Source organism: Somniosus microcephalus, chromosome 12, assembly GCF_052327205.1.
Source record: "Somniosus microcephalus isolate GS21.2 chromosome 12, FLI_Smic_1.0, whole genome shotgun sequence".
In the NCBI taxonomy this organism is placed as follows: domain Eukaryota; kingdom Metazoa; phylum Chordata; class Chondrichthyes; order Squaliformes; family Somniosidae; genus Somniosus; species Somniosus microcephalus.
The window spans coordinates 133,582,318-133,596,259 of NC_140998.1; the positions used below are offsets into that span (position 1 = coordinate 133,582,318).

Sequence of the window (13,942 nt, forward strand, 5' to 3'; positions counted from 1 at the left end):
GAGATCCCCTCTCATTCTTCTAAACTCCAGCGAATATAAGCCCAATCGACCCAATCTCTCCTCATACATCATTCCTGCCATCCCAGGTATCAGTCTGGTGAATCTTCACTGCACTCCCTCCATGGCAAGAACATCCTTCCTCAGATAAGGCGACCAAAACTGCACACAATACTCAAGGTGTGATCTCACCAAGGCCCTGTACAACTGCAGCAAGACATCCTTGCTCCTGTACTCGAATCCTCTCGCTACAAAGGCCAACATACCATTTGCCTTCTTAACCACCTGCTGCACCTGCATGCTTACCTTCAGCGACTGGTGCACAAGGACACCCAGGTCTCGTTGCACTTCCCCTTCTCCCAATCTATTGCCGTTCAGATAATAATCTGCCTTCCTGTTTTTGCCACCAAAGTGGATAACCTCGCATTTATCCACATTATACTGCATCTGCCGTGCATCTGCCCAATCACTCAACCGGTCCAAATCATACTGGAGTTTTGCTGAGCGTAGCAGATCATTGAACCTTTTGCTGCACTGAACCCAGGTGTGACCACACAAAGACCTGGTGCTAACCTCCTCAGCAATTTGCAGCCAGGCTGCCTTGGTTTGCTGAGGAGGCTTCCTCCATCCATTTGAGGGGAACAGTACCTCTTGGCGCCCTCTCACTCCCTCCGCAAGAGCATGGAGGGAGTCTTCATCGAATCTTGGAGATGCCTTTGGTCTTGAAGCAGTCATTTCGATATGTGCCACACTGAGAAGTAGCAGAATAGGAATGAACAACAACAAGGCTGCATGGGCCCGTTAAATGCAGCTGGATGAAAAACGTCAGCAGAGGCGAGCAGCAGTCCCGAACACACTGATTGGGCCGGGTAGCGTACACGACGGGCTTAACCAGCCCACTTAAGGCAAAATCGTTATTTCAGAGCGGATTAAACCGGCAGCGGGACCGGAACCCGCCGAACATCGAACTCGACTCTAACCCGCCTCCACTCAGAAAATTGCGGCCATAGGGTCTACAACGAAGAAACAGGCCATTCGGCCCAACTAGTCTATGCTACAGTTTATGCTGCATACGAGCCTCCTCCCACCCCTCCTCATCTAACCCTATCAGCATATCCTATTCTTTTATCAATTCGGGTGCACACAGGTTTTACTTTAGAATTCCCATTGCTTTGGTTTCAGTTACACCCTTGTGAGGTGCTTTATCAAAGGTTTTTTAGAAATCTGAGTACACAACATAATATGTTTTTTCATTGTCCAATGGGTGTGACCTCTTCAAAAAGGTCAAGGTGGCTATTCATGCAGGATCTCCCCTTCTAAAACCATGTTAACTGTTGCTAGATTTCTCTCAAACACGTTAGTCCTCATATTCGCTCCTGATAATTGATTTCATTATTTTACCTGACATTGATGGAAGACCATTAGGTCTGTAGTTACCAGATTAGATTTGTCCTTTTCTTTGAATATGTCTGTTATATTAGCTTGTTCCAATCTAGTAGAACTTTCCTAAAGTTGAGTGAATCCCTCACGATGATGCTTCATCTCCCCTATCACCCTGGGAAAGATGAAAGAAGTTACAGAGCATGTGACTAAACAACCTGAGCTGTAGACACAATAAAGTGTGTAGCCTAGGCAGAAAGGATCCATTAGTGAATTGAATTGGTATTTGACAGAAAATATTTCAGAGTTTCCAATTTCCATCCATTTACTTGGTACTCAGTTTAGTAGAGTTGATCTGTGCTATTTTTAAAAAATGTGAATAAAATATTTGTGGTGTACCACTGGTGGATGAGGAGGGAAGAAAGTCTGAAATCATCTGTGACCAAGGACCCTATTTTTGTCCCAGTGGGACTATGATCCCATAAAGATATAAATGATACTGGAAATATCTGAATTATTAGAAAATGTCTGCCCCCAATGTTAAAATGTTAAATTCATACCCCCCTTTATGACAGGTAGGGTTGCTTTCTCATACTTTTAGGAACAGGAAAAGACAATATGGCCCAACAAGCTTGCCTCTTTTTGAATGATCTTACCCCCCACTTTCTTGTCTTCTCATTCATATTCTTTGATTTTTTTTCTCTTCAGAATTGTCTACTAATTCTTTCCATTTAAGTGTAGAAGTCTTTCTTTAAATTTGAAATCTTGCAGTCTCAAATCTGGTAGGTTCTACTACTGTAGATTCTTCCTGTGGGAGCAAGGATGCAATGGTTGAAAAAAATTTTTTTTAGTATCTGCCACAATTGGTCGGACTTTTGTTATATCTCCCATCACATTGGCCAACTGCATTTCAAAGTGTAAATTATCCAGATTACAAGAATCCGTGTTTTAAAAAGTTTAAACTTTCTACATTCATACCTACTTTAGAGTTGTTTAAAAGCAGAAAATCCTGGAAGCACTCAGCAGGTCAGGCAGCATCTGTGGAGAGAACAGACAACAGGTTTCGGAGATTGATCCTTCAGATTTCCAGCATTTGCAGTATTTTGATTTTTGTTCATATTGGAGTTGTTCAATTGTTTTAACTTACCTGTGTCTTGCTGCAGCTCCTGAGAAAATGAAGTGAGGGTTAGGGGGAGTCCAGAGTTGAAATCATGTGAGAAGAATGATCCGATCAGATGTGGTAGAATAAGTTTGCCTATGATCATAGAAATTTACGGCACACAAGGAGGCCATTCGGCCCATCGTGTCTGTGTTTGGCCGAAAAAGAGCTATCCAGCTAATCCCACTTTCCAGCTGTTGGTCCGTAGCCTTATAGGTTGCAGCACTTCAAGTGCATATCCAAGTACTTTTTAAATGTGATTGGGTTTCTGCCTCTACCACTCTTTCAGGCAGTGAGTTCCAGACCCCCACCACCCACTGGGTGAAAAACGTTCTCCTCAACTCCCCTCTAATCCTTCTACCAATTACTTAAAATCTATGTCCCCTGGTTATTGACCTCGCTGCTAAGGGAAATAGGTCCTTCCTATCCACTCTATCTAGGCCCCTCATAATTTTATACACCTCAATTAAGTCTCCCCTCAGCCTCCTCTGTTCCAAAGAAAACAACCCGTCTATTCAATTTTTCCTCATAGCTAAAATTCTCCAGTCCTGAAAACATCCTCGTAAATCTCTTCTGTACCCTCTATAGTGCAATCACACCTTTCCTGTAATGTGGTGACCAGAACTGTACGCAGTATTCTAGCTGTGGCCTAACTAGTGTTTTATACAATTCAAGCATCCCTGCTCTTATATCCTATGCCTTGGCTAATAAAGGAAAGTATCCCGTATGCCTTCTTAACCACCTTATCTACCTGTCCTGCTACTTTCAGGGATATGTGGACATGCACTCCAAGGTCCCTCTGTTCCTCTACGCTTCTCAGTTTCCTACCATTTATTGTGTATTCCCTTGCCTTGTTAGCCCTCCTCAAATGCATTACCTCACACGCTTTGGTTCAGAATCAGAAGTGTATGATAATACCTGCTATACATAAGACTTTCAATATATGGTAAATAGATAGATTATGGGGTTCTCAGCTGACGTGAATTGAATGAGTATTGTTCAGAGAGGACTTTCTCTCCAGTTCACTCCACAGAACTGCAGCTGAACCTGATGCCTCAGGGGATTGAAATCTAGCTTGTGTTCCTCAATGCTGTCATACATTGCATCATACTACCCCATCTGATTTTTAGACGGCTGCCCTTATTTTTGGTGCAACTTTATTTGATAAAACTGCTGTATCATTTGATTCTATTCCCACCATTTTGACATTTGATGCTTTGATCACTGATAATGAAGAATGTGTCTGTCAAGGTACAGACTGGGTTATTGAAAACCTTGTGAAAAATTATCCCAGAATAACTGTAGAGCATTTCAGCCTACACTTTCACGTTTTCCGTAATCACCCCAATTCCTTGAGAAGATTGTGTGCGATGAGGGCATGCAGTCTGAAAGAAGATGTTGAATGTAATCATCCATAAAAGAATGGATAGATAGAAAGAAAGAACATGCATTTACACAGCACCTTTCATGACCTTAGGATGTCCCAAAGTGCTTCACAGCTAATGAAGTACTTCTGAAATGTACTTACTGTTATAATGTAGGTAAAAGTGGCAGCCAAGGTCCCACAAATAGCAATGAGATAAATGACCAGACAAGCTGTTGTTTAGTGATGTTGGTGGAGAGATAAATATTGGCCAGGACACCAGGAGAAGTCACCTCTCTTCTTCAAATAGTGGCATGGGATTTTTTACGTATACCTGAGAAGCGTTGGTTTACTGTCTTATCCATAAGTAACTCTGACAATGCAGCACTTTCCCTATACTGCATTCCTGTCTGCCTAGGTTAAGTGCTCAAGTCTCTGGAGTGGTGGGGCTTGAACCCATGACCTTTTGACTCGGATGAGATGGCTACCACTGAGCCAAGGCTGATACCTGATAGATTGCACGATGAATGGAGGAGATCATTGATACAAACAATCAACAGAGTGTGAAGGAGACAAAGCACTTGAGAACTTTTGAGTTGCAATGGTTAGTCCCTATGTCACGATCAACTCCATGTCTTTTGATAGCTTTCTGTCAGTTCTTCAATGACACAACTTTTTCAGGACTTTATAGAAGTCTAACCAACAGCAACCATCTCTTACCTTGTTAACATTTCAGATTGATGACCTTTCGAAAGGTCAACGACTTGAAACGTTAACTCTGTTTCTCTCTCCACAGATGCTGCCTGACTTGCTGAGTGTTTCCAGCATCCGCAGTATTTTGCTTTCATCTCTTACCTTTGATCGCTTACCTTTAGTTCTTTATCCTCTATTGGCAATCAGAATATTTTCTTAATGGTGAGCGGCTAGAAGCTGTGTAGGAGCAAAGTTAATGCACAGGTAAAAAAGTAATAAAAAGGGTTCATGGAATGTTGACCTTTATCTCATGGGGTTGGAATTCAAAAGGGAGAAAGGGTGGACAGCACCTCCTTGTAGCTGGTAACAGAGCACCATGAGTGGAGCACTGGGAGAAGACAGCACCTCCTCATAGCTGGTAACAGAGCACCATGAGTGGAGCACTGGGAGAAGACAGCACCTCCTCATAGCTGGTAACAGAGCACCATGAGTGGAGCACTGGGAGAAGGTGGTTTCATTTTCCTCTTTCCAGATTGTGCATGGGCTAGAAAGAAATAGGAGAGGGGAATGAAGAGAATGTATTTTTAAAACTTAATCCCCCCAAAAGTGGAAAGCGGTGTTGCCACCCAAATAGTCTTTGTGATACCAACAGCCTTATTTTTACGATAGCAAAATACTGCGCATGCTGGAAATCGAAAATAACAGAAAATGCTGGAATAACTCAGGAGGCCAGGCAACATCGTGGAGAGAAAATAGAGTCAACGTTTCGAGTCAAACTCTTTAAAAAAAAAAAATAGACCTATATTTTCCCACTTACTTTTGTGTCTTATAATGCGGAAACATTACTTATTAGGGGTTTGAAATTTAAAATTTTCGTCAGCCGCAAAATAAAGACAGAAATTGAAGTCTGAAACCTTAATTGTAACCCATTCCTGCCCTCACCATGTTTGGTTTTGGGCTTGCAATTCAATATTATATATATCTTATAAGCAGTATGATGGGCAGTGAGGGATTGGGAACTCGCAGTAACTGTGTACGTTTAGTCAGAACGGTGCAGGAGATCAGACAAGCCGCTGCGGTGAAGCGCGAACGGCTGGTCCTCCCAGTCTGAAGGGGGCGGTGTCGGCGAGGAGGAGGAACAGGCGGGCGGCCACTCTTTCACCCCACACGCTATCTTGCTTGTGCTTGAGGAAGTGGCGGCCATTGTTAGTCGTCAGCCGTTGAAAGGTTTGAGAGAGGGTGAGGGAGAGAAAGAGGAAAAGGAAGTAAGTGTGCGACGGAATGAGAGAGAGAGAGAGAGAGAGAGACAGAGAGAGTGTGTGAGAGCGGGCGGGCGGGCGCTCCGGGAGATGCGCGGGTCTCTCACGGGGAAAGCTGCTGCAGTTTTCGGAGGCCGATTGCCGTGTGAGGGAGCCGGAGCTCCAAAAAGCCAGCTCCCCGGGCCCCAATATCTACAAACACCCGTCATGTCAGTGTATTCAATCACTTATTAAAGGTTGTGACCGAAATGCGGCCGTGTCTTCCCCCCTCCCAAGGGGGATTGGACCCCCGCCCCGCCCCCCTTCCCTCAAATAAACACTGGGCATGTTGACAGAAGTCATTTTAACCAGAAAGTGAAATGGAATCCTCGGGACACGTTTCATTGACTTTAACTGTTTAACTTAGTGGGGGAGGGTCAGGAAAAGCTCCATGCACAAGAATTGTTTTGTTTTGTTCAGATCTATTACAAATCAAAAAATAAAATTTGCTTTTTCTTTTAAAAAGAAAAATAATGTAGGGTCTGAAAGGTCGCCTGGCGGTTGCCTGGTTATTTATGTCGAAACTATTTATTTTGTCGTGGTCTGAACTGAATATTCTTTTTGAAGAAGTAATGATTTAGAAATGTCGGTGGTGGATGTGTTTTTTTGGTCTGAGGTGCGGTGGGGGGAGTGTCAATGATGTGTTCAAAATGCTTCTTGAGAAAGGCTTGGGTTTGTATATGTTCATCAAAAGTAAATGACGAAATATGTTGTTACATGCAACTTAATTAGAACAGATTTTTTTTTAAAGTTTCCAATGAATGGTGGTTTGGATTTATCATTTTCTGACTAACACGATATGGCTCATTTTCTGGCCAGTTCTCGTAGTTTTGTCGGTAGTCGTATTGACTTTTAAGAACTATTCAAATACGGTACTAAAAACTATGCCCATCAAAGTACTCTGTTCAAATACAGTGCTGAAAACTAGGGAGTGCCCATGTTACCTACAGTTCCAAAGTAGTTGCAGAATTTTAAGATTTGCAATTCTCTCTCTGCAATTATACATCACTGTTGGGATTTTTTTTAAACTTGCAAAAACTATTCCTGTTCACTGCTCTGGAAAATATCAGTTTTAGTCCATGGTCATTTACATGAGCTGCTCTCACTGTGCCATCCCCCTTTCATTTACTCATGTGGTTTGTTCAATATTTTACTGTATTTTGAAGCAATCATGCATAGCAGGTAGCCTTTTTCATTCCAATAAAATACAAAGAAATCCAAACATGGCAACAATTTTTAACTTTTATCAGTAAGCCTTGAAGTCTGATGAGAAAGTTGACACATTGAAGGTTTTTCCCCCACATTTTTTGGCAACTGTCTACTCTTTGCTGGGAACTGATTCTTACAGGGGTACACTTCCATGGGTACTGGCAGTCTTCTGGTCCCACACACAATTGCCCATTCTTCATTTGATGCTATGTAAGGAGGCTATTTTACCATGGGGAACATTACAACCAAGCCTAATTCTGTCCCCACTTGATTATGGTTTACTGATTTCTCCCTTGTATTCTTCTTTTTGAAGAGTGGAAATTCTATATATGTGAGCCTAGTTTGTGAATGTCAGTAGGTTATTTGCGGGGGTACTTCAGCTGAGCTCAGTTCTGTCCTTGTCTGATGTCCACATGTGCACTTACAGTAGGGTTCCCTGGATAACTATCGGGAGTATGGACCCTTGTGGATTTCTGTTTTCTTCTTCTCTATCCCAGGGACACAAATACTGTAGTGTGCCTACAGCTGAAGTAGACCAAGGATCAAGCCTCTGACATCTTCCTGATCTGTATGTCTCAGTAAGTACCACACCACACAGTGTATTTACCCCCAGAACCGACAACAACTTCATTGAGTTACATTGAATCTACAGCACTGAAATAGGCCATTCAGCCCAACTGATCTATGCCAGTGTTTATGCTCCACATGAGCCTACTCCCACCCCATTTCATCTAACCCTATCCGCATACCCTTCTATTCCTTTCTCCCTCGTGCTTGTCTAGCTTCCCCTTAAATGCATTCAAGCTATTTACTTCAACTACTCCTTGTAGTAGCACGTTCCACTTTTTGGGTAAAAAGTTTCTCCTGAATTCCCTATTGGATTTATTAGTGACTATCTTATATTTATAGACACTATTTTTGGATGCCCCCACAAGTGGAAACATTTTCTCTACTTCTACCTTATAAAACCCCTTCATTGTCTGAAAAACCTCTATCAGCCTTCTCTTTTCTCGAGAAAAGAGCCCATGCCAGTTCAATCTTTCCTGATAAGTATATTCTCTCAGGTCTGGTATCATCCTCGTGAATCTTTTTTGCTCCTTCTCAATGCCTCTATATTCTTTTTAAAATATGGAGACCAGAACTGTGCACAGTACGCCAAGTGTGGTCTAACCAAGGTTCTATATAAGTTTTGAGAAGGATTTTAAAGATGGAAAGAGGCTGATGGGTTTGGCGAAGAAGTTTGAGAGTGGGACAGAGGCAGCTGAAGGTTCTGCCCCCAGTAGTGGCATGAGGGGGAGGATGGATGCAGAGAAGGCCCAAGTCAGAAGAACAGAACTTGTAAGTAGGAGGGCAAGGCCGTAGAGGGATCTGCAGAGGATAAAGATTTTAAATTTGATGCACTGGGAAAATGGGATTCCAAAGTAGGTCTGCATGGACAGGAGTGATGAATGAGTGGGGTAGGATACATGTACAGATTTGGACAAGTTGGGATTTATGGAGGGTGGAGAATTGGCCGGGGATGGGCTTTGTAGTAAGGAGAGTGAGGCTAGTCAAGCCTGGCAAGTAACAACAACAACTTGAATTTATATAGTGCCTTTAATGTAGTAAAACGTCCCCAGGTGCTTCACAGGGGCGTTATCAGATGAAGTTTGATACCGAGTCACATGAGATATAAGGGCAGATGACCAAAAGCTTGGTCAAAGAGAGAGGTTTTACGGAGCGGCTTGTAGAAGGAAAAAGACGGAGCAGTTTAGGGAGGGAATTCTAGAGCTTGGGGCCTCGGCAGCTGAAGGCACGGCTGCCAATGGTGAAGTGATTAAAGTCGGAGATATGCAAGAGTCCAGAATTGGTGGAGTGCAGATATCTGAGGGTTGGAGGGTACAGAGGTAGGGAGCAATGTTCCCTGTAATTTTTTTGGGTGCATGGCCCCTATAAGGGGCTGAGCGGCCCATTCACAGTTTCGCACATGCGTGGAATTTAACATTGAAAAAGCCGGTCCTGGGCTGCGCGAGACCGCGCAGCTTAGAGAGAATGTTGATGGGGAGAGGCGAGGCCATTGAGAGTTTTGCAAACATGGATGAAAATTTTAAAATTGAGGCATTGCTGAACTGGGCGCCAGTGTAGATCAGCGAGCACAGGGGTATTGGGTGAACAGGACTTGGTGCGAGTTAGGATACGGGCAGCAGAGTTTTAGATAAGCTCAAGTTTATGGAGGCTAGATGATGGGAGGCCAGCCAGGAGTGTGTTGGAATAGTCAAATCTAGAGGTAACAAAAGACATGGATGAGGGTTTCAGCAGCAGATGAGCTGAAGCAGGGACAGAATCGGGCGATGTCACGGAGGTGGAAATAGGCGGTCTTAGTGAAGGCGCGGATTCAATGTTTCAGTGGCAGAGGGATAGAGGTGGGTAATGGTGTTCAAGTAAACACTGTCGGTGTTGATATGGTGGGGTAGAAATTGCTGTAAGTGCGCTTACGTGCGCAGAATGGATGCCATGCTCGGAGTGCATGCCTTACCACATAGCTGCAAAGAATGCCCCAAAGTCGTGCCCCTCATGAATTAAAGTAGGAGGAAGGAAGATATCCAGACAAGCTGTGCGACATAAGTGGGCAGAGGTAGCAGAGCAGGTGAGTGGCAAAAGCATTGCCCCCAGGACACTGCTGCAATGTCAAATAAAATTTAATGACCACAAGAGGATAGCTAAGGTCACCATCCTTAACATATATCTCTTATTACTCTCTGCTTAGCCTTGCACTACCTCTTGCCCCAGCACACACAAACTTTCTTTTCCCCCGATTACCAGCACTTCCTCCAAACACTGCAGGAGACTACACTCCACCTCCTTTTGTTCCTACTGCAGCTCACTGCACCTGCTACTCTCCTCACTTACATAGGATTTCACAGGATATACAGAACAGAAACAAGCCATTTGGCCCAATCAGCCCATGCCAGCGTTTATGCTCCACTCGAGCCTCCTCGTTCCTCATTTCTTATCAGCATAACCCTCTATTTCCTTCTCCCTCATCTGCTTATCTAACCGGCCCTTAAATACATCTATACTATTTGCTTCAACCACTCCCGGTGGTAGCGAGTTCCACATTCTCACCACTCTCTGGGTAAAGAAGTTTCTTCTGAATTCCCTAATTGATTTCTTGGTGACTATCTTATATTGATGATCTCTAGTTCTACTCTTCCCCACAAGCGGAAACATTCTCTCTGTATCCACTCTGTCAAAACCTTTCATAATTTTAAAGACCTCAATTAGCTCACCCCTCAGCCTTTCTTCAAGCGAAAAGAGACCCAGCCTGTTCATCCTTTCCTGATAGGTATACCCTCGCATGTCTAGTATCATCCTTGTAAATCTTCTCTGCACCCTCTCCAGTGCCTTTATATCCTTTTTATAATATGGTGACCAGAATTGTACGCAGTACTCCAAGTGTGGTCTAACCAAGGTTAGATACAGGTTTAGCATAACTTCCCTACTTTTCAGTTCTATCCTTCTAGAAATAAACCCGAGTGCCTGGTTTGCTTTTTTATGGTCTTGTTAACCTGTGTCGCTACTTTAAGTGATTTGTGTATTTGTACTCCAAGATCCCTTTGTTTCTCTACCCCACCTCGACTCACACCCTCCAAGTGATAAGTGACATCCCTATTCTTACGACCAAAATGTAATACCTCACATTTATCTGTGTTGAAATTCATTTGCCAATTATATGCTCATTCTGCAAGTTTATTAATGTCTTCCTGTAATTTGTTGTCCTCCTCAGTATTGACTATCCCCCCCCCCCCGCCAAATTTGGTGTCATCCGCAAATTTAGAAATTGTGTTTTTGATTCCTAAGTCTAAATATTAATATAAATTGTGAACAACGGTGGTCCCAGCACTGATCCTTGTGGAACACTACTTCCCAACTTCTGCCACTGTGAATAGCTACCCTTTACCGCTACTCTCTGCTTTCTGTCTTAAAGCCAGCTAGCTATCCATTCTGCTACTTGTCCCTTGACTCTGCATTCTCTGACCTTATTCATTAGTCTACTGTGGGGTACCTTATCAAAGGCCTTTTGAATCATAGAAATTTACAGCACAGAAGGAGGCTATTTGGCCCATCTTGTCTGTGCCATGAATTACATCTACTGCATTACCTTTGTCTACTCTCTCTGAATTTTTTGAAGAGGTAACAATGAGATTGGTCAAGCAAGACTTTTCCTTTTGAAATCCATGCTGACTATTCATTATTATATTTTTGGTTTCTAGATGTTCTTCTATTTTCTCCTTTAGTAGGGATTCCATTATCTTTCCTACAACTGATGTTAAGCAGACTGGTCCATAGTTCCCTGGACATGTTCTATCTCCCTTCTTAAATATAGGTATTGGCCCAGAAATTCGGGTCGGAGGCTTCCCGCGGGTGTACGCCCCCGACCTGCACTTACCTTGCGCACCGGCCGTTGTGCTGTGGGCCCCCGTAGAATTCCGATCCGGGGCCTGCTCCAGCTGCCAGCGCGCAGTGCTTGCGTATCCCAGGGGCGCAGTTAGTTCGATGCGTCCCCTGGGATCACGTGGGCCATGAAGAGCCAATCGGAGCAGGGAATGCTTCATTCATAAGTTTGACAGGAAGGGCTGTCAAAACTTAGAAATACTACGGGCCCCAAAACATCACTAAATCTTCAAATAATTTTTTTTTTAAATCACATTTTTAAATAAACTATAAATTACATGAAATAACTATTTTAAACAATTTAAATTTTTGAAAAAAATAATTTTATTTTCTTATGGGGCTAAAAATAAACTTACCTTGCTTTAAAGTATTTAAAAATAATAAACCTGTGGGGGGAAAAATGTTTTAATTTTAATTAATTCACCACTTACCTTGTAAAAAGCAGGCCTTACGCTTGCTTTTTAAATGTGTAAATTCTGGAGACTTACCCTTCCGGGAAAACCTGTATTTTAAAAAAAAAACGTAAGTTCGATGCGCATGCGCAGCCTCCCCCGCGCACGCGCTCGACCTCTTAACCCCTGCTTTCAGGGGCGCAGTGCATGCAGGAAACCGGCACTTCCATTGGGCCTACGGTGAGTACTCACCCGTGGAGACCCGAATTTCTGGGCCATTATGTTTGCTATCCGCCAGTCCTCTGGCACTCCACCCTTTTCTAACAAATTATTAAATATGTGTAGTAATGCCTCTGCTATCTCTTCCCTAGATTCTTTTAAAATGAGCGGATGTAATCCGTCCGGACCAGGGGTTTTATCTTCTTTGAGTTTGATTAGTTTATTTAATATATCCCCTCTTTTTATTTTAAATGCAGTTATCTCATTACTAATCTCATCTTCCGATATCATGTCCACCTGTTCTATCTCCCTGGTAAATACTGAAGCAAAGTAATTATTTAATATTTCTGCCATCTCTCTATTGCCGCCTGTAGTATTATCCTCTCCATCCCTTAGTGGCCCTATTCCCATCCTGACCTTCCTTTTTTTATTTATGTGCCTGTAAAATATTTTACTATTTTGTTTTACGTTCTTTGATAATTTAATTTCATAGTTCCTCTTTGCCTTCCTAATTGTTTTTTGACTTCTCTCCTAATCTCTTTGTATTCTCCCTTATCATGCTCTCCCCGCTGTCCATGTACTTAATGTATGCCTCTTTCCTTACCCTCAATTTTTCCCTTATGGCTTTATGCATCTATGGTGTCTTGTTAGCGTTAGGTTTTTCTTGTTTTTTAGCAGAATATATATACTTGTTTCACTTTCTCACACCTCTGCAATCTATCACACGCCGGCAACACTATTCAACCCTGACATGCACGCCCTCAAAAGTTCTTGCTACTCTTACACTGACACATTTCCTTCTTTCGTACAGTGCAAGGTTTACAATAATAGGGAGTAGGCAGCCACAGTAGTAAGCCTACAATTCATCCATATGCTGTCCTGTCCCCACCTGAAATGTGGGTGATGGGCATCATGGGCAAGGGGCGTGTCAGGAGCGTGGTGTCTGGCGAGGCTGGAGGAGAAGTCCTGCAGGGTTTTAAACCATCGGTGCATGGCAAATTGCTGCTGTTTTCAGAAGCCAACTATTTGCCACTAATAGGTAACTCTTGCCTCTTTCTTCCATTTGAGCTCCAGAAGCTCCAATCAGCCTTCAGGAGGTAGAAGACAAACAGGGCAGCACTGCACAACAGGAGCCGTCACTTGACATACACTTGCAGATACCAGCTCAGAGATTGGCAGTGCACTTAGTTCAGAGGGAAGGCTGGAGTGGCCTGCACATGGAGATGTACCCAGCTCGAGTGCCCAGGAGCAAGGGCAGCTCACATCCTGTGCAGGGTACTGATAAACACGTTGAGGACCCACTATACACAAGACTGGCAATACAGGGACCTTCTAAGTGTGCTGGACTGCCTACCAGCAAGCTTGCACATAATGTCTGAGAGCATGGAGGAGTCCAGCTCGAACTGTGTGCTGTTTTCACGCATGGCATCTAAACCATGCAGTCAAACATGGAGCGAGTGGTCAGCTCTACGAGCACTGCAGGGGCACCCCCCCCCCCCCCCCCCCCTTGACAGCAATGGAACCTCTGGTGACAGCTTCAATGGAAGCTCAGACTGCTGCCTTCTTAGCTCTGGGGTCCAGCATCTCTTCTGGCTTACAAAGCCTGAAGGAAATCCTGGACAGGGGCATTAAGAGCCTCCCAGCATACCTGCACTCTGTTCTCGTGCAGAGCAATGGCTCAACCCCTTAAGAGGCATTAACTCCTCGGAAGTCTCTCAGGGTGACAGCAGGCCTGCTCCTCCGTCAGCCTCTCGACCAGTACCCTTAGTGCCAGACAGCTAGCTGGGCCAGACTGCCC

General features: G+C 43.7%; 1 protein-coding gene across 3 annotated transcripts in view; it reads left to right on the top strand.

Annotated features, from left to right (window-relative positions):
* The first annotated feature begins 5,746 nt into the window (after positions 1–5,746).
* Positions 5,747–13,942, top strand: part of LOC147109543 (serine/arginine-rich splicing factor 5-like) — a 46,899-nt gene continuing 38,703 nt past the window's right edge. For 2 of the 3 annotated variants that reach the window (XM_086003589.1, XM_086003586.1), the window contains exon 1: positions 5,747–5,857. The gene's annotated coding sequence lies outside the window, so the exon portion shown is untranslated. Of the gene's footprint in view, positions 5,858–7,596; positions 7,678–13,942 lie in introns of all 3 variants that reach the window. The other variant, XM_086003587.1, reaches the window with a different exon arrangement.